Source organism: Gallinula chloropus, assembly GCF_964237585.1.
Source record: "Gallinula chloropus genome assembly, chromosome: 4".
NCBI classification, from domain to species: domain Eukaryota; kingdom Metazoa; phylum Chordata; class Aves; order Gruiformes; family Rallidae; genus Gallinula; species Gallinula chloropus.
In genome coordinates, this window is record NC_140088.1 from 14,804,364 (window position 1) to 14,826,689 (window position 22,326).

The window sequence follows — 22,326 nt, forward strand, 5'->3', positions numbered from 1 at the left end:
TAGCCTTTTGTTTACAACTCTCTGAAAATGTTTTAACTTTTTTTTTACACTCTTTTACAGTGTGATATTAAATATTCTGAAACTGTGATTTAGGCATTTTGTCAAATCCAGATTGTCATCTGTAGCATTGCCAAGATCAGAAACAGAAAAAGAGAAGTCTTATTTAAATTTATAAATTCATGATGTGTATATATTTGCAAGGAATCATAAGACCTCTGTGTAAATTATATTTTTGTCTCCTTTTTACTACCAGTATCTTCCTTTTATAGTTGTTAGTGCTATTTTCATCTTTTTACTGAGATGATTAATAATATGTCCTCAGAAAGGAGAACTGAAGACTCAGAGTTCTTTACACAAGCCGTGGGAACCTACTGCTGCTATAGAGCCAAAAGTACATCAGTTCAATAAGCAAGTTGTGAGTCATTTTTTAGCACATAGGGATAAGACCCACAGAAAAACTTCATTTCACTTCACTTCTTGGGCACGCATTCCTTTTTCCCCCTCTGCAGTATCTGTACAAATTTCCTGTATTTTACCCTCAGTAGCTGAGGGTGAAAACACTCGAGACAGTCTAGCTGATAGCAACAAGAATTTCTCAGAAAGAACATCAGTTTTGTGCTGGAGAACAGCCAGGAACTGCTTCTCTTGCATTTCTATCTACAACATTTAAGCTGTAACATTGAAGCACAGTTAAATCACAAACACTATTTGACCTCCTAAAGGATCACATTAAAACACAATTAAAAAAGAAAAGCCATTCTTCCATAAAACTGTTTTTTCAGGCAGTAGAAAAGCAAGCCTCCATAAGCTACCATGCTACTGGTATTGCAAGCCATTGCTAACCTACTGTACTAGATCCTTCTCAATGCCAGCATGAGCCAGAAAGGACCTTATCTAAGGGAAAGCAGTCTACAGTCTATGTTCTTCACCACAAAATTCATCAAGAATTCCCACAGAAATGTAGATACTTAGTGTTGTATACTGTGGTGCTTGAAGACTTAACAGAGAATATCAGCTTAATCATTTAAAGCTGGATTCAGAATCACAGAATTACAAGGTTGGAAAAGACCTTTAAGATCATCAAGTCCAACCAATCCCATCCTAAGCTAAACCATATCCCTAAGTACCTCATCTACCCTTTTTTTAAACACATCCAGGGAAGGTGACTCAACCACCTCCCTGGGCAGCCTGTTCCAGGCCCTGCCAACTCTTTCAGTAAAATTTTTTTTCTAATATCCAATCTAAACCTGCCCTGGCACAGCTTCATGACATTTCCCCTTGTTCTATCTTCTGTCACCTGGCCAAAGAGACCATTGCCCACCTCTCTACAACCTCCTTTTCAGGTAGTTGTAGGTGGTGATAAGGTCTCCCCTCAGCCGTCTCTTCTCCAAGCTAAACAGCCCCAGCTCCCTCAGCTGCTCCTCATATGATTTGCCCTCCAGCCCCTTCACCAGCCTGGTTGCCCTTCTCTGCACTTTCTCGAGGACCTCAATGTCCTTCTTATGGTGAGGAGCCCAGAGCTGGACACAGTACTCGAGGTGTGGCCTCACCAATGCTGAGTACAGGGACACAATTACTTCCCTAGACCTACTGGCCATACTCTTTTTGATACAAGCCAAGATGCCATCGGCCTTCTCTGCCTGACAACTCTCCAGACAGTCTCCCACAAACCTGTAGAGCTGCATGGGGTTGTTATGTCCTATGTACAGCACTCTACACTTGGCCTTGTTAAACTTCATCCCATTGGTCCCAGCCCATCAGTTCAGTCTGTTCAGATCCCTCTGAAGAGCCTCCCAACCCTCAGGCAGATCAACACTTCCTCCCAGGTTAGTGTCATCTGCAAACTTCCTGAGGGAGCATTCAATCCCTTCATCCAGGTCATTGATAAAGATGTTGAACAAAACTGGACCCAGGACTGAGCCCTGGGGGATGCCACTCGTGACCGGCCTGCAGCTGGATCTTGTTCTATTCACCACCACCCTTTGTGCCCGTCCATCCAGCCAGTTTTTAACCCAGCTGAGGGTCCACCTGTCCAGGCCAGTGGCAGCCAGTTTCTCAGTCAGAATGCTGTGAGAAACCGTGTCAAAGGCTTTACTGAAGTCCAGGTAGACCACATCCACAGCCTTTCCCTTGTCCATTAAGCAGGTCACCTTGTCATAGAAGGTGATCAGATTAGTTTGACAGGATCTACCTTTTGTAAACCCACGTTGACTAGGCCTAATCCCCTGGCCATCATGCATGTGCTGCGTGATAGCTCCCAAGATGAGCCTCTCCATGATCTTCCCTGGGACAGAGGTCAGACTGACAGGCCTGTAGTTCCCCAGATCCTCCTTCCAGCCCTTCTTATATATGGGTGTGAAGAAGGTTGAAGTCAACCTGTCCAACACACCAAAAAAACTCTGTAAGGACCACTTCCAAAACCTTAAAGGTGGCATAGGTTGCACTGATGGACAAAGGTATGTGGAACATTTGGAGATCCCAAGTCAAAAGTTCTCCATTATCTCCTGCATTGTGCAATGTTTATTTAAAATGCATTAGTTCAAAGTGTAACACATGAAGATGGCTCAGAAGGGAGTATCCATACTACTATTTAATCTATGTTGATAGCTGCTTGAAATCGTTCAGACTGATTTCAGAGAAAGGATTTTGGCAGTTTTTGTTCAAAGTACAGAATGTACTGGGTAGATCATCAAGTTCTGGTGTGTCACCCACCCTCCACAACCCTTAGCCAAAAATAGGGAATGGCTTATAAAGGCATGAGGTTTCTGAATGACAGCATTCCTGAAATATGCATACCCTTTTTTACATCACAAAAAAGCCCCAACTAAAATATAGCATATTAGAGTCCTATCCGGTCAAGCAAGGTCACAGCAACAGCAAAATACTCAGTTACTAGCTTACATTTAGCATGACATACCAACTTATTCCAGGCCAAGTTTCTTATGAAACCTAAGCCTGCAAGATTTTGTATGTATACTTTTATGAGAATACACTATACCTCTATTGCTTCAAAATATTTTTCAGTTTCTAGACACCAACATTTTTCAGAAAAGATAAGAAGTTTACTGTTGCAGTAAATTTAAGCCTTCTAACAGCAGTTAAGCAAGCTCATTTACTAAACAAAGCTTTTACAACACGAAGGACAATTTATAGGGACAAAGATTCATCCAGCATTACACAGGGCAGTGTAATACAGGAGCAGCAATGAAATTCCTCACTTTCTGACTCTAGAGTTAATCCTCCACATTCTCCAGAGTTCTGGCAAGCTCCACATGACATCATGTAGCACTGCCAAAATCAGTATAACCATAATCAGAGGGAAGTGGCACTGCTAACTTGTGAACTCCAGCTATGAACACACAGCCATTATGGAATGGGACATTCAGAGACAACCAGATCCCAAACAACTGGAATATTGCAGCTGGCATATGGTGAGTTTTTCCCCCAGCCCAGATTTTCAGTTTCTGTCATTGGAGTATCACTGTTCTTTCTAGTGTAGGAGGACTTTGGCAAAATGAAATAAAGCAGAGCAAATGCAGCAAAACAGAAATGAGCTGGACCTGCATGTAGAAGTGATATTATAATACTGGAAAAAAAGTGGGTGTGGGGAAATGTTAAGTAGTGGCATCTTTGAAGTCAAGCATTTAGGTTCCCAAGTTGATTTCAGACCAAGTGCACAAGTGCACTTAATGAGCTAAGGTTGATTGAAAGCTGGTCAAGTTCCACAGTTAGGCTTTGTTATATACCATCACATGCAGGATGCACATGATGAGACCTAAAGGGATAGGTGAGGAATTATTCAAATCCCACAAAGGTTTTTCCATCACTGCTGGTCAGTTAAGAATGCAAGACATGTGCAGCATCAGTAAGATGTCTTACTATTAAACAACTACAGGCAAAGGACAGATCACTTGTGTGTATCCTGCAGACTGAAAGAAGTGGAGAGCCCTAAAACTATTTCTGGCAATAGGAGTATGCTGAATCAAGTAAAGTTGTCTATTGTTATGTGCATTCTTACAGAACATTGGCATCTGTGAACCAAGTATTGGGTAATAATAGATCTCATGCCCAGCCCTTTCCTTAGTACATTCACTATAGAGAGGGGAAAAGACAGCACAGCATGTGCTGTTGGCCAAAGCCAACCAATGAAGAAGCAAGTACCCAAACAGCTATTAAACAAACAAAAAAAAAAAAAAAAAAAAAGCCTGAAAAAAAAAAAAAAAAGAAAAATGTATGTTCTGCATCAGTGGAGAATAAAGAGGAAGAAGACTAATTCAACATAAACAAGGAACTGGTAAAGCATAGTGTCATTTTCTGTTCTCCATATGGTAACATGCTTTGGGTTTCCTATTACAGGAAAGACATTGACAAACTGCAGTGAGTTCAGCAGAGAGCCACCAAGATGGTTGAGGGCTGGAGAACTTGCACAAGGAGAGGATGAGGGAACCAGGCTTGTTCAAGCTGGACAAGAGATGGCTTTGGCAGGGGACCTAACAGCAGGCTGTCAGTACCTGGAGTGGGAGGGGAGCCAGGCATGAAGAAGACAAAGCCCATTTCTTCATAGTGGTACACAAATCTGCATTACTATGGACTTTCAATTTACTGTGTATGATTAAACATTGAACATCTATACACAAGCTATAGATACTGTAGAAGCAAATTCTAAGTTGATTATATTTACACAAATATCTAAAAATATGTTTTCTTACATTATTTAAATATTCTATTTCTGCTACATTTTTATATCATAAAATAATAATTGGGGGAATTACATAAGGATCCTCTTTTCTGACATCTTTCTAAATCTACATAGCTACTACCTCTTATGTTGCTACTCAGTCGGAATTCAAATGTTGTATTAGTCCTCCAAAAGACTAAAACTTCTTTCCATGAAACAGGAACAAAGTCTCACTTCTTTTTTCGGTATTTTTCCTAGCATTTTACTCCAAAGCTATGCTCCCAGGCATCTCACTGCCCCACTCTTTGCCTTTCAAAATACTGTTGAGCACAGGGATGGAATTTGGGCTTCAGAAATGTGCAATTGAAATTTCCACTTTGACCTATGACAGCAGCTGGTTTTGGATACTAACAGAGGAAAAGTAAAACAAATTAGGCAAGCAGAACAGCAGATTTCCTCTCCCATTATCTTCCCTTTACCTCCTTTCCCAGTTATCTTCTGAATAAATATATTAATTAGTAAGATATTTACCCTTGAAAACAAAAGCTGAGAAGAAATGGTATCAAAAAGAGAGAATGGACAAAGCTTCAGCTTTAGATGGGAGATTCAAAATGCCTTCAAGAAAAAGGGCAGATAAATGATCATGGGGCCCACCCACCACACAGAGAGGTTTTGGTTTGACCCTCTGTAGAGGGCTTGACATGAAAAAGACAAAAAAAGTTACTTGCAATCCAGGTCCAGATTCTGATCTACCAAAAAACAAAAAAAGGAAAAAAGAGTAGTTGCTGGTTGAGATCTGTGTCTCAAAAAAATAAGTACCTAGATTAAAATCTACAAATTCTACAATTCTTTTACATATAAGAAACCACAGGTTTAAAGATCACAATTTAATAGGGAAGTTTTTAGAAAATTATATCAATGGTATCCAGTTCTGAAGTTGCTGTAGGGTTTGCCAAAATCGTATCCATCTTACAAAAGTTGAAGAATATTTGATCCTGCAAACACTGCCATAATGAGACCACTCAGACTAGAAATGAGCAGAACTAGGCTTTTAATAGATGGCCTGGAATGAGTCAGTTAACTGCACCACATACAACTTGCTATTTTTGTCCCTATTCTACAATCTACCTGTTATGGATTGTTGTAAAATGATCTCAGATCTGCAACACCAAGTAGAGGGTACAACACAGGGCTATGAAGAAGATTAGAGCACTAGAAAATTTCTCTTACGAAGAGAGCCTAAAGAACTTGGGACTTTTTTAGCCTAGAGAAGACTGAGGGGGGAAATTATCAATGCTTATAAATACCTGAGGGGTGGGTGTCAGGAAGATAGGGTCAGTCTTTTTTCAGTGGTGCCCAGTGACCGGAGAAGAGCCAATGGGCACAAACTTGAATAAAGGAAGTTCCACCTTAACATGAGAAACATCTGTACTGTGAGGGCAGCAGAGCACCGGGACAGTCTGCCCAGAGAGGTTTTGGAGTCTCCATCTGTCTCTGGAGACACTCAAAACCCACCTGAATGCTGTCTTGTGCAACCTGCTCTAAGTGATCCTTCCCTGGCAGAGGCTTGGACTAGGTGGTCTTCAGAGGTCACTTCCAACCCCTATTGTTCTGTGAAAGCAAAAAGACTAGTGAAATGCTTGGCTTTATATCCAGCAGAGCTTGCTGCTGCTGTTACTCAAAAATGCTGGAGTTCCTTCTAGATTGATTATTTGAGGAACATTCTTTGTCGCATTCAGCCACTTCAAAAACTCACCGCATACTACAAAGTACTGAGTAAACAGAAGTCCTCGATCATCTATTTGATGAATGCTCTAACGTCTGAACAGATGCAATATATAATGCATCTACATTAAGCTGTTCCCTTTCATCTCTTCTTTTGTATGAAGACTCATAATTTATTTACTGGTTAGGTTAGTGAGTTATGATATAGAGACAGTTGGAGCAGATCATCCCATGGTATGCCCTGGGATAAAACCACTAATGGCAATGAAATAACTTATACCCTCAGGCTGTCTGGCCATCTTGAGTCACAAGCACAATTCTTAAGCTATGGAAATTGGACAATGTTTTCAGACTGCAATCACCTTCATTTGACAGCACTCGTACCTTCTGCACTAATAGCACTCAAAGTTTATATTGATTTATATTAAAAATTTTGGCAAAGTACTCATTATTGAATAGTAAAATTATCAAATCTGAAAGACACCTATTCCAAGATGTTTAATCCTTTCAAGGAATGAATGCCATTCCATAACTAAAAGAAACACCATTTAAACAATCTGTCAAACACTACTTTAGTAGAGGTTTGTCAAAAGACTCAGATGTCCAGTACAATCACGGAAATTTCATATTTACCAAAATGGGAGGGGGGGGCCAGGGGGGGGGGTTGGAAATGAGGATAACATGGCACCAGAAAGACTTAAAAGCAATGCAGTAAGCTGCTTGTTTGTTACCTGAGAAACTACAAGTTTAGAAAACCATAGAAAAATATCATGCCAATTATGACAATGATTGCCTTGAATACTTCAGCTGTGCTTTGTGATGGTATTGCCCACATTTGTAGCTGGCATATGCCAGAGAGCTGGTTTTGATTTCCAAAACTGGAAAGTGAAGTTTTGGAGTCTCCTTCTCTGGAGACATTCAAAACCCTCCTGGATCCGTTCCTGTGTGATTTAGTCTAGGTGATCCTACTCTGGCAGGGGGGTTCAACTAGATAATCTTTCAAGGTCCCTTCCAACTCCTGTGAGTCTGTGAAGTTTTCTCCAGAATTCTATTGGACATTACTACCATAGAATTTTTATTTCCAAATACTCTTGGTCAAATCAAAATCCTCTTTTAAATCTGCATTTAGGTCATCAGATTGATGGAAGGTTAAATGGAAACCATAATAGGAACCAGGTTTTCTTATCATTCTTAAAGCCACACAGGAAAAGAACACTTGTACTGGAGGTTGAATACCTATGTATCTGGTATTTATACCATATACCTTGTCTTTATTTTTACACAACTCTCAAGAATGCAAACAAGCACTAAATCAGACTCTCCTGCTAGCTGGCAGCAAGTTACTCATGTTTACTATTAAATTCAAAGAGATACATGGCCATTTATTCTAAATACAAAGCACAGTACGACTTAAAAGATACCTTCTGGCTTTCCTCAGATACCTGAATCCTCCTTCTACCAGTTTTATGTTTTTCAAACATCAATTCCATAAAATTCATGGGCTTGTAAAAAATCCAGAGCACAGTGGTTTCCTACCTGCCCAACATTTTTTATCAACTTTTCAAGGTGCCTTAGTAGGTGACATATCTTGGATATCAGTGTGGTTTTAGTAACAACCCTGGCACAATGAAAACTTTTCCCTCACACTGCAGTATAAGAAACACTTCAACTAAACACAGCCCAGGCCTGTTGCCACCAAGGCGAATATGACTTTCATTATTCTTTTCAAAAGACTGGACTCTTTCGCAAGAACAGTACTCTCATCACCTTTAGGCAAAGTTCTTAACACATAAGAACTAAACTCAGAGAAAGAGAAAGGAGTGAAAATATCTCAGATCCAAGTTCCGTAATCCTTCTACAGAGTAAAACTTTTCCCCTTAAGTCTCTCCAAATTAATCACTAAATTATATGTAAAAGCACTTGCGAGAACATCTGACACAATCTCATATGATGAGAGCATGTGTAAAACATCTTTAAGATGTTTGGTCTGCGCATCCTGCTTTGTCATTCTTCCTAGACTCTCTTGGCCTCCTCACTATCTCTGTCTGACAAAGCTTTGCGCCACACCATCTGTGCGCCAGACCTCCCCAACCAAACCAAACCACAAACAGGGAAGGACTGCAAGTTCTCCAGCAAGTGTGCTAAGGCACTGTTCCTCTGATGACCTTCTTTAATGAGTTGCTCCCAGAATTTTACGGGTTTTTTAAACAAGGCAATGGAATTATAATGTTGGTCACACAACTGGATGAAAGAACACTTCACTTCTGGGAAACAGCTATTTTACTCTTTGTTTGGGCAAGAAAAAGGAAGAAGGTGCATTGTGGAAATAGTTTAACCTATTTATCATACCCTCAGTTGACTACAGGTCACAGACAGATGACTGATTTTAGCCATCCCCCACCAGGTTAGAAAGACTGATTTACTGTGTGATGAAAGAATTTCTGTATACTAAAAGCCCAATAAGAATTTTGGTATTTGTCTATACCTTCAGAAGTTTTTCAGTAAAACCTACTGACAGAAGATTAATCAACATACTAAAACCAAACACATTCCAATGCAAAGGCAAGAATAACTATTCAAACATGAAAGTCATCTTGGATGTCATCACAACCACCTGTCATGATGTCAAACCAAACATGATTGGTATAGTTAGAGGTGGGAGAATTTACCAATAACCTAGTTGCATGCTGTAAGTCTGCATGTGAGATACATTAGAGAAGGGAACCGAACACAGCATCTGCTACAGCATACAGGAGAAGACATATAGCGGTCTGCAGGCTAAGTCAGCCATTTTTAATACCCATATTACCATGCAAGGTCTTTCTGAAATGCAAAAACCAAATCTCTCAGGTGTTTTTCTTATGCATGAAGAATGTGATCCTGTAGTCCTGTGCTAATGTCAATAGAATAAAAATAACGTAACTGCAGCCTTTACCCATTATATGATTTAGCACTAAGCCATCCTGGAGCAAGGAGGCAGTGAAAGGAATGACTTTGACAATATTAGCATTGTAGTGGGTGCGGCGTTGTCCTGACACCAGGTCCCCACCAAACCTGCTCTATGACTCCTCTCCTCAACTGGACAGACAGAAAGTATAATGAAAGGCTCATAGGTCAAGATAAGGACAGAGCAATCACTCACCAATTACCACTACAGGCAAAACATACTTGACTTGGGGAAAAACTATTTGTTTACCAGAGTATTATAATGAGAAATAAACACAAATCTTAAAAAACACCTCCCCCTCACCCCTCCTTTCTGTCACGTGTCAACTGCACTACCAATTTTCTCTACCTCCTCCCCTCAAACAGTACAGGGAATGGGGCTTGTGGACAGTTTATCACATGCTTCTACCACTCCTTCCTCTTCAGGAGGAGGAATCCTTACACAGCACCAGTGTGGAGTCCCTCCCATGGGGTACAGTCCTTCAGGAACAGACTGCTCCAGCGTGGGTCCCCCACATGGTCACAAGTCCTCCCAGCAAACCTGCTCCAGTGTGCACTCCTCTCTCCATTGAGCCATAGGTCTTTCCAGAAGCCTGCTCCAGCAGGGGCTTCCCATGGGCTCACAGACTCCTTCAGGCATCCACCTCATCTCCTGTGGGGTCCTCCACAGGCTGCAGGTGGGCAGCTGCTCCACCATCATGCTGCATGGGCTGCAGAGGGACAGCCCACCCCATCACAATCTTCTCTGCAAGCTACAGAGGAATCTCTGCTCCAGTGCCTGGAGCAACTTATCCCTCTCATTCTTTACTGACCTTGGTGTCTGCAGAGATTGTTCTCACTTCCACAATGAAGACAGGTTTTGCAACAGGGTTTTTTCCCTTAATTATATTATCCCAGCAGCACTACCATCACCTCTGATGGGTTTGGCCTTGTCCAGCAGGAGGTCCATCTTAGGACAAATGCCAGCAGGTTCCATCGACACAGGGGAAGCTTCTAGCAACTTCTCACTGAAGTCACCCCTGTGCCTCCCCCACTACAAAAACCTTGTCACTCACACTCAATACAAGTGTAAAATGGACTCTTCTGATGAATAAAGACAAACAGTTTCCCAAAATATCTTAATTATTTATACCCACATTTTTATGATGTGGTCTTTCACAGGTAAAGTTCATGTGCTACAGAAAACAATTAGGATGTTTCCTTTCCACAGCTACAACCTTGAGTTACAAGTTCAAAGATTATTAATGCATCAGGAATCCCAAATATACATCTATATGTAACATGGATAAGTCATGGCATGATGCATTCAACACAGATGAGTCAACATATTCAACAGCTTAAACCATGTATGGGGAAACTTCTTCTTGTTCATTATGACTAACATTAGTTAGTCTTAATAAGCAGAACTAAGGGTAAGATGTTTGTGACAATTCACTACCTTGTCTTATTTATTTATTAAACAAGGGTTTCTTGAGTTCATGCTGTCTGCACAGCATTATTTTAGCCTCGAGTACAAAATTTCTTGAGGTTTTGGGTTTTGTTTCTTTAAAATTACAGCTGTAATAACCCACACCTAGGAATTTACTAGGTCATGTTATCATACCTATCATTTCAAAAGAAAATCCTACTAAAGAAAGATGCTAACAGAAAGACCTGATTTATCACAGCATTTTACAGCTATTAAGTCATATTTTAATAAACTGCTATGAACCTTTCCATCCAGCTTCACACTAGCAATATTATGTAAACAACAAAGATGCCTGGTGAAACAACTATTAGATTCTGTTCACCATGCTACTCTTCTGAAATACAAAAATTACAGGAATTAGATCGACAGCAAAAGATACACGCAATCTGAAGATTCTAATTTTCACCAGAAAAGTAGCTCTGTGTGACAGCAGTATACTTTGTTCAAACCAATGTTGACAGAGATATTTTAAAATTTCAAATGTCAGTCAAAATTTTTACTACTTAAGGTCATGCTACATTTTGAGCAGCTGTACGTTTATTTGTACAACTGAGTTCTTTGAAGTCATGTTCAATTTACCAACTGGATTGTTTCAGGATGCTTGGTAAGGTTTCTATTTCAAGAGGGTAATTTCCCAAAGATGCATTGTGAAACATCCATGAAACCATTAAACAATACAGTTGTCCTCCTCAGAGAAGGATTTTACATTTTTTAGTCACGAGTATTACTAACATATAATGGTAAATTTTGGGCTCTGTGTCAGAAAAGCAATTAAGCCTGACTTTGATCAAGTATACAATACCACCCATACTGATTCAAACAGGATCAGGTGCTAGTTGGAGTATCATTTTAAACAGGAGTGCTTTGCTGACTCAGACCTTAACATAGAATGACAAACATCCAAGTAATCACAGTAAGCATTTCTTAGCCTTAATACACAACCAGTTGAGCTCTGACAAAGAGAGCTCCAACCCCATAGCAGTACATTTTCCACAGCTAGCAGAGGAATAGGACACAAGCAGATGTTTCAGCTTTCCCAGTACAAAGTATGGCTGTTTCCTTCAAGCTGTAGAACTAGATCATTCTCACTCACTGACCCTATTTTGGAAATAGCAACCTCCAACAGGCAATGGGAGTGCTAGGGCTTTAATTTTTCAAACCACCAAGCAAGATTTTCTGCAGCTCATCTGTCAACACACTTATTCTTATGACATCTGGGGTGACAAACATGGGGGCCAAGAATTTACCGCAGCCTGTTTCCACTGCTAGTCCATTCACTTGGCTTCAGCTAAAACACTTAGATCCAAAGGACTCCACATCTAATATCTTCTTCTGGTTTGAGTAATCTCTTAATTGTTAATTAAAGGTTCTAGAATACCAACACTGCAGACTGAAGTCCTCTCTAGAGGCAGCATAGCAAGCCACAAGTTTTCCCCATGGCATCTCCCTGCATTTATCATCTCTAAATAGACAGGTTTTGCCTTTGGGATATGACTGGCATTCAACAATTTTTGGTCATCCCCTTCCTCTGAGCCTGACATGAAGAGCAGGAATTACTTCCAGCTGACAAGAGACAGAGAGCTAGGGAGAGGTCATCAGTTTACTAGTTCAGCTCTAGGAAAAAACATTTAAGATGATCAGACTGCAGTAAGATGGGATTTAACTAGTTCCTTTGGAAAACAACACATATAACTGAAGAAAAAGGAAATGCAGCTGCTACTTATAAATGACAAGTAGTCAAACCATTACTGTTCTCCTTTTATTCTTGCCAGCTCCTCAGTCACTAACCATTTCCGATCCAGTACAACAGCTGTAACATTGTATAGAAACACATTAGTGCTCTAGGGAGATATCTTTTTCAGGAGAACACATATTTTTACGTAGTAACTTAAATAATCTTTTTTTGTTTTCTTTTTGTTATCTCAGTGCTGATGATTTACAGATTTCACAGGAAGCAGCCTATCAGCCAAGGCATGACTACACAAGCAAAGAATCTCCATATTTCATGGAAACATGTAGGCCAATTGTTTATTGGGAAAATGTACAAATGTAATCTGGGAATGCTCAAAGATTCAACGATGAGGGTTTTTTTTTTTTGTGATGTCTTCCTGCAGTTATTCTTCTTCCACCGGAACTGTTGCCTTATATGTAGAAACATGGGCTGTAACTTCCTATGACGTGCTAATGTGCATGCTTTCCCTCTAACTCATCAAGGCGGCTGCCCACTCTCTGCTGAAAGGAATGTCACTATGCATACTACATTTATTCATTCCAGTGCTTGAGACCTCACCAAATTTCACACCTACAAGAGCTAACACTTCAGTGTGTACTGCAGGGCAAATAGTGCCGTGGATTTGGGCCAGGAGAAAGAATTAATTATTTATTTTTTTCCAAAGAGCTGAAGTCTTAACAATATTTTCAAAGATGCTGTCCCAGACTATACATGTGTCTGAAGGCTTCTTCTTGACTGTGCTACACGTAAAATAATGAAACAAGGAAGATCAGAATAAGTCTACGATGATGATTAAATGATTCCAGAAGGGAACAAATTACAAAAACACTCAAAAATTAAATCAAGAGCTTGCAATATGTAACAAAGAAAGTCTACAGTACAGTGTATGATTTCTACTCATTATCATAATAAATACACTATTTCACCATATTCTGCTTTGTTAAATATTAAGAAAGACATTCTAATAATAAATTAGTGGCTTGTTTTAATGCAATGCTGAAACAATCAATCCATGCTGAATATTTAGCTATCATGCAAGTACTATCTATTTTAAAAGGTAGAGAAAGTAAATAATTAACCCCCATAACACTTCATTACATTAGGATATTGAAGTTATTAAACACAGGAGGGCTGAGCAGTACTCAGAAATTATGGACTTCAAAACTTCGCAACCTCACTAGAATTTTACTATACCAATTAAAATTATACTGGAAATCTGAACCTGCGAAACTGATATTCACAGATGAGAAGCAAGGTACGACAAATTTCACTAGTGAATTAGACAACAGAACCAAAAAATGTTTCATCACTGGTTGTTCACATAACCTCTCCAATCAATACCCGAGTATATCTATCCCTTTCCACACAGGACTCTTACCAATTCTCCTTCTGTCTTCTAATTACCTGTTTTCCTTTCCAGACTACCATGTCCAGTCTACAAGTTTTATTTAAATCAGAATGCCAGGTATGGACAGTCCCCTAGCTAATAGGTCAAGAAAACAATATTCCACAATTTAGCTCTTTGGCTTATGTGTTTTTGTTAAATCAATGTTCTGTAACTTGATTTTTCTCCTAGGACTCATAGTGGTTACTTTGTTCCGTATTGGCATGACAAAATGGCAGGTGAAAGTTCATTATGTCTTTGCCATTCTAAAAAGATTGAACTACTGCAGCATCTCAAGTAATGAGAATGAACTGTGAAAACGTAACACCCAATAATTACTTCATGTTCATCAGGCAGATTACAAGAGGACAGTCTCTCTGATTACAAACAGGTGACAGAAGGAGGAAAACACAGCTTTGGCTCTGCTCCTGAAAGTAAGGGAAGCCCTAATCAATGTAGCACAGCAACACATCCTCTCCATTTGATACTTGGTCATTTGTCAGGTGCAATGAAAAAAAGAAACTCAAATATTAAAACATATACTGTTGTACTGCAAATGTAACTCTTTCTTGTTAAGTAATAATTATTATCAAGTAATGATAAGTAACTATTACTGCCACAATTTGTTCTGTCCCTGATGCTTCTGCTGCTGGATACATTTCAGAGGTGAAAGCTAGTTCACTTTATCCCATAACATCACATAGAGACAAAACAGCTGATGCAGATTTAACCTAATAATACTTCCATCACCACTTCATAGAGTTCTGGCTTTATTATTCATAAAGATAGCATTAATTTATTTGGGTTTTTTTTTAAATCTGAGAATAGGACATCAAGGAGAAGCAATTAATAAGGTATAAATTTTGTTTACTGAAACTTCTGTAATTAAATCATAAAATTTCAGTCCCAACATTAAACAAAACTTAGATCTGAATGCCATAATGTGAAAAAGCTAACCACAAATGAACTCAAAACAAAAGGTAACAAATAAGCTGTGGAGTAGAAATGTGAGTAAATATCTAGAACTAAATCTCAATTGCAATTTTTTGCCGATCTTTAAGCCTGTCTGAACAACATTATGACACATCATTTGCATCTGCTGTAAATTCAAGATAAAGATTAGTCTCATCCAGTCCTAATGAGCTAAGCATTCCCACAGCAATGTGACCACACTTCCTGAACCCTTACTAGTACCTTCAGAATCAAGCAGTAAGGAACCAGATTTTCTTTGTCCAAATCAAGGATGTATCTCTCTCTGGCTGGTTTGATGCAGATACATTGGAGATTTTTAGGGAAACCACAGGAAAGCTGACAATAAAATATCAACATTCACATTATAAACATTTTTTTCCTTCCTGCTTTTCATAATATAACCCAAAATTAACGTTTTTCGACATTTAACAATTAAACCACATTTTAAATAATGAAAATATAATTATGAACTCTTTTCACAGGTCAATTTTTTAAAAAAGAGAGAACATGCTTCAAGTTTAATTTAAAAATGTTTTGTTTCAAAAATTTTTATATCTACATATATTTGTAGATAACACTGAAGACCAGAAGGTTCTAATCTGTAGCCCTACCTAATCCTGTGTTTCTGCTCAAAGAGGCGCTAAAAAAAAAAAAAAGGCTTTTTTTTTTCCACTAGAGAGAATTCTAGATTGTAGTTTTAGGCTTCCTGCCAATGCATCTATTGGATTTTTGCAGGTTTTACTCCACAGCTGTAGCTCACCAGGGAGTTTCATCAGACTTGTTCTGCCAACCTAGGAAACACTTAGGTTTTGTCTTTACAAGTCCCTGTCGCTTTGTCGTTATGCTTTCTCTGTATCTAAATAAAGACATGTAGCCACAAGTCGAGTAACGTAAAACCTTCAATAAAAGTACACGGGAGGGTATCTATGTTGACAACAGAACCCACACAGGAGGCCTGTCAGGACCCACACCTTGAAAACCTAATCTTGAATCAGGCAAATTTTTCTCCCTGCTGTGATTTGTCCTTGACTACCATTTTATATAATAAAAATCATTTGTGGGCAAAATTGGTGCAAGGCACTCACAAATATAAAATAGACAAAGGATAAAAAGTAGAGATCAGTACCGGTCAAGGCCCATGACTGGGATCATGATTGCCACCTGTTCAGGCATAAAGTCATTTCTGTCAGTTCAGAGGACAAAAAGGGGTCCTGGAGTAGAGTGAGGAGAAGGCTTCAAGGACTGTTAGGCCTAAGAGGGATTTTTGCATGTGTTGGTACCTGTTAAATGCTAATTTGTTTCCTCAGAATGACTTATTGATATTGATATTCAGTACAATAACCTTGCTCTTGGGGCACTGCCTATCTTTAACACTAACTAGGGAAAGGCTTTGCCACCTGAAATGTTCTTACTGCTTGTTGGCCTGCTGTTACTATACAAACCGCAGTGAAATGTGCTTTTCTCACCAGGTTATATACATTTGTGCAACAGCATACTACAAGCTTGAGCAAGGCCACATAAAAACTGTGTGTCACATAAGTCAGTGAATACTCAGCTGAAGTTTCTCTTTAGTACTGGATGAAGTCTTTGTTCAAAAGCTCTAAATAGTTCTCAAACTCAGAAACATTTGCACACAGCAAGCTGGCAAGCAGAAAATAGGACTAAATCACTACACGAACCACCTATGTAAGGCAGTTTGACTTGCTGGTCTCATGATGAAATCACAGTCAGCAGAGCAAGATCCTGTCTATGCTCCTCTGTGGGCCTGGTTCATTTTCATTAGTAGAGTTTAAGTTCTTAGCAATTTCCAGTCATCTATCCATTTTTGCAAAGAAAACATTTGCCACTGTTTTATCTTGGGTAACAGAAACAGGGTTGGAAATAGTAGGAGACAAGCTCAAAATGTCACAAGATTTGTCTTGTGTGTCCTTGACACTTTCTTTTCTGCCAACATGGGCGTCTCAGTGAGTCATAAGCATACATGTAGGAAAGGGATACTTTACACACTTGTACAATCAAGCCAGGTCACACTCCAGAAAGAATATCATCCGTGCCAGTCAGTGTAACTGCTTACATCAGAAGGCTCTCAAGACATGAACTATTAAATTTCTTGGTGTTTGTAAAAATTTCATAAAGCAGGGACTAGTGCTGCTAGTGTTTAGCAGTTTTCTGAAGCCTGTAACACAGTGGTGTGTTATATTCTTTCTGCAATCAGTTTCATGCAGTTCTGACTTTTTTATAATCCTTGAACCACTGTTATAAAAGTGCGTCATCAATCAATATAAGCAAGCTGAACAAGAGTTCAGAATATCTGGTGCTATATGTTTAGTCCCAAGATATCAATGTGTCTAGCCTACAATATAAGCATTGTTTTTTTATTATTGGTGATTACACCAATAAGCTTTGTTATGATTACTGTGTGCTGCTGCACTACAGAGGAAACTTTTCACCAGCATACCTTATCTGAACTCTCTCTAGTGTCCCCTGTTATCAATTCTGGCTCCAAATTCCCATCAGATTTGAGGATTACTTCCAAACAGAATCTCCAACCCTACAAGTAAGACATAATGAAATAGGAAATTATCCAGCAATTAGGGTTCTTGATACTTAATATTATCCCTTAAAACTGTAATTTCCTGTGTGAAAACAAACTGCTTAACTTTGCTTCCCTGAAGACTCAAAACAGGTTTTCTCTTAAGGTGATGGTTTAAATTTTCAAATAATAGTCAAGCCAAACATACGGGAATGCTGGAGTCCTGCTTTCCAATATGGCTGATCGGTGTTAAAAAATGAGTAGTCAATAAAGCACAGAAGTCTTATAATTCTCTTTTGAATTATCATACATGTCTCAATAGAAGGACCCTCTGGTTATTTATCATCTATTAAATCAGAATGACAACACTATATTCCAATGAAAATGTGCAAGCATTGAAATGTTTTGGTTATATTTGTGTTTATTAATTTTAGTATCATCCTGGGATATTAGCTTTTTTTCATATATATAGCCAAATAGACCACTGCAGAGAACAGGCATCTCAGCACAGGAAGAGTGGATTGTTTTGTCTCAAGAATGATTGACAGAATACTCACACTTGTTAGTAGTTATCAAGTGAAATTCCTGGTCACCCACAGTCAAGATCACTTGCAAACTTGCAATGTAAGTGGGATACAAGTAGGTTCAAGGTGACAATAGGGAGCCCCCTATGTATGACAGGTATCATGGCTTTAGCCATCAATAGAAGGAAACCAGAACTATGTGTTTCTTCCAACAAACATGGAGCAAGACATGATTAACAAGTTTGCTAATGCAAGCCATCTGTGAAAGCAACCATAAGGTTCAATGTTATTTGCAAAGAATAAAATTTATATTTTATTTTGAGCTTTAAATCAAATTATTGGTTTAATCTTGCTTAAACCCATTTATGACCGGTTAGTGAATGCTCATGATATTTTCCTTTCGATAACCACAGCTAACCAATAATCTCTGTAGCAGACAATAACCTGACATTGCCTTTGGTCTGGTTTGCTAGGAAACGGACAACTAAGCAATCAAGGTATTTTACTGTGTGCCTGCACTCACCCCAAGAACTTTTGATCCTTCTGCACATCTTCAGCCAAGTCTGAGCAGAGAGTGGACATCTAAAAGGCAGATAAATGTTTACAAAATTCATTAAAGCAAGTAGAAGAAAGAAACTCAAATGAATGTCCTGGGAAACACTGATGAGCAGAATCCAACTGTTGTGGATTCTGGTTGGCAACGGATAATGAGCCAGCCAGCAGAGGGTTTGATATCAAAATATTCAGCACTCATGCTGTCACTAGTCCTTGGGATGCTGTAAGGAATACAGGAGAATCGAAGATTACGTTGGTGTTAAGCATTAGGTTATAAATGTAAACATGAAACCATACTTCCTTAATCTCACTGCTTGTACAGATCTTTCATATTCCTTCCATCATGGCAAGACTGTGCTAAATACTTTTTCAGAGAAGGAAAAGGAGAAGGTACCAACCTCAAGGATTTCCTAAAACAGAAAATAACAACAATATCACAGATATTGCTGTCTGGTTTAGAATGAGGTATAAACAACAGAAAAGAGTGCCAATGACAACCATTAACTGGTGTTTCTATTATATCACTGTACATTCTACTTCCATTTTTCCTCACCTTCCATTATGTTTTACACAAACCACTCCAAAACTTTCTCAATAAAAGCTAAGTCAGCAAACCTTTCACTTCTCTTTTTTATTCTGTGGAAATAAACTTGAACTTCAGCTACAGCAACTTTCACCTTATTTGGCATTCAGATAACTTCTTCAGTTTCCCCAGCTCACTCCAAGATGACCTTTGCAGCCAGTCAGGAAATGTCTAGAGATTACAAGCAGTCAGTTGCTTCGATGCCCTGTAGAGCTGGTGTCAGTAGCAAAGAGCACTACTTTTTATTTTCTTTTTAATTAATTTTCAGGGAAACAAACATGTTTAAAGGGAGAAGACACACAGGCTTGAGATTACCTTACAGCCATGCCATTTTCACAGGCTTGACTTCCAGTAACTACAACAGGAGGCTGATGAGCACAGGACTGGATCCTTCCACATAACCAATACTATGCAGGAGGCTTTTTTCAACAGCTTTGTACAGGAAACTCCTAAGAGATGGATGCAGACCAAACTCGAAGTGAAGCAGTACAGGTCTGCCCTTACGCATCATACCTCTATCACTATTGCTGCTCTCTTACTAGAGCAACGATAGAAACCACCTTTGAAAGCCTCTTGTTTCTGTCAGATTTATTTCCTTCTGCTCTTTGCCTTACAGTGTAAGAGTTAGGGGTTTGCAGTTAGGGCAATGCCAGTGTTTCCCCAGGTAACAACTGCTATTTTAAAATCTCCTTGGCTAAAGCCTTTGCATCCTACATGTAGGAATCAATTGTGCAGTAGGTGCATGTGCAGAGCTCCTATTGCCATCACAGGCTCATAGTTCATACGCTGGATCAGCTTGCTAATCATAATGAAAATGAAAGGTAGTCTGTATCTATATGATTTTCCTTACTACTGGAGAACAGCCAAAGTGAAAATCTTGCTGCTGATGATATTATTTTATTTGATCTATTCAATATTATTTCAGGATACAAAAAATTGTGTTATTGTAACAGATTTACCAAAAGCAACTTTTTGCTTTTGATGTGAAGAAGCCTTCCTTCTCACAGATGTGCTTGGTTAGTTTACCTAATGCACACCTTTAAAGTCTGAAGCGGTACAAATTTCTAAAGAAAATTTTGGGGAAAATCTCATTAAAGAGCAGAAATTATTGACATTTACCACTGGTATCCAGGTTCTGACGGTTTTCCTCTTGAAGGAAAACAGCAGAGTTTTAATAAAAACATCAGACTGGATTGGGGAATTAATAGCTCTTGGTATAAGTAATGCCTATGGCAGACATTCAGCAATTAAAACACATTTTAAATATGAAAATAACAATCACATGAATTTTTCTCAGAGTTAGTTTTTCAACAAATGAGGAATATAGTTCAATTTTCATCTAAAAACATTTTTTTTCAAAAAGTATTTTTTTTAATATATATTTGTATATCTACAATTAGGTCTCACTTCAGTTCACCCAAGCTGAGGCTCTCCTGAGCAGTGGCTGTCCCTGCTGATGGAGAAGGCAGTAAATAGTCTCTCCAAGCATAGCTACACCTGCTCCCACCAGGCTCAAGTCCCTCCTGAATAGGTCTGTGTATAAATAAAGCAAACATTCAGCTTTTTTAGGAAGGAAACCACTAACATGATGAAAAGTCTGATCTTTCTCAGCTTCCACTTCTACTTCTGACTATCGATTTATTCAATCTTCCACCCGCATTTGAAATATTCTGCATTAGAGTTGTGTCCTCCTCTGCTCCAGGGTTTTTCTGTTCATTTGGTTTTGGACTTTTTTGCCCTAATTTCTCACCAATACTATGTCCTTACCTAGGCCAGCCTCTTACTGTTTCATACAGTGAAGAAATACCTCATATGGAACTGACCCACTTGTAAGGTAGCTCTTAGTCCTTATCTTTTATACTCACATACCCCTCTGCTGATAGTCAGCTCTCCAGTCTGTCCTCATGGAAAAGGCAATATGGAAAGCGCTGGTAAAAGGATTAGCTGATGAAAAAAAGCCCAGCCAGCAGTTTGCAAGTGTAAATCATTCATGCATACCAGCATGAAGGCTGGGCCCATGAAGAGAGATAGATCTCACCTAGATACTGCTATCTCAGTATGAGCCAATTAGACTAGATTTGTCATCCAGGCTTCCTCTGTGTCAATGGGGAGAAAAATAGTAGTCATCTCAGAGAGGCAAATACATCCACTTTAGATGCCTGCCTTAGGAAGGCCTTTCATTTGCCTCCCTGCACAGAAAATAGATGCCTGGTGGTAAGATAGCTAAAATTAGTCTCTACAGGGTTAAAAACAGAAGAAGTGGAGACTTCCACACTTCCAAGAGTGAGAAGCAGTAGCATCACAGTAAAAAGAGCAGGTTAGATTCTTCTTTCACTTTGTGTCAGCAATTGCCTTCCTAGGTCTAAACCTTCAGAGCTGGACAGCAGAGGAAATAAACAACGTATCAGTGGAACTGCATGGGGTGGGTGTACACACGTTAAAAGAAATTGAAAAAACATATGGCCCATGGGAGCCAGGAAAGCCATCTGCAGAGGAAGTGCACAAAAAAGCATGTGAAGCGGCAAGCAGCGAACGCTCCCGAAGAGTCGCGCGTGTCTCACACAGCAGCACATGTGACACAAACCACATGAAAGAGGCCTGGGATTCTCTGCCATCAAAACTGCCAAAACAAGCAGACACGGGGTAAGCGGGAGCAACACTACAGTCACAAGCACACATTGCATTACACTGGTAGATGGGGAATGTCTGAACTGCAACAAGCAGACAGCAAATCACAGTGGAGCTTTGAATTCCCAAAGCACTGCTTGCCACCCAAAGCTAGAGTCATTTTTTGTCTTCCTCTATTTGCTGATGTCCAAACTCCACTGTAAGATCTTTGTGTTTTGTTCATGGCTGGGAGTTAAAACAAAAAGCTAAAAAGTTAAAGCAATCATGCTTTTGAAAGCCTATTCAGAAAGCAGCAGGGTTTATTTATTATTTTTCTTTTGCAGAAGTTAGAAGGGTGTCAATGGGATGCTGTTTCATCTGTTCTTGTTCATCATCAGAAAGTACTACAGCTGCTGTTGTTGTCCTGGTGTTATCATGGAAGTAGAACCTGATATGAAGGTGAAGTCTTAATCACTAAGGCTCTAACAAGAACTTCTGAAGTAAAATATACAACTAGTAGGTATTTAGAAGATGCAGTACCTTTCTTCAGAATGTCTTCAAGCACTTTGATTTTGAAATCCCTATGTGACTTGACACTAAAACGATCTGCCAGAATACT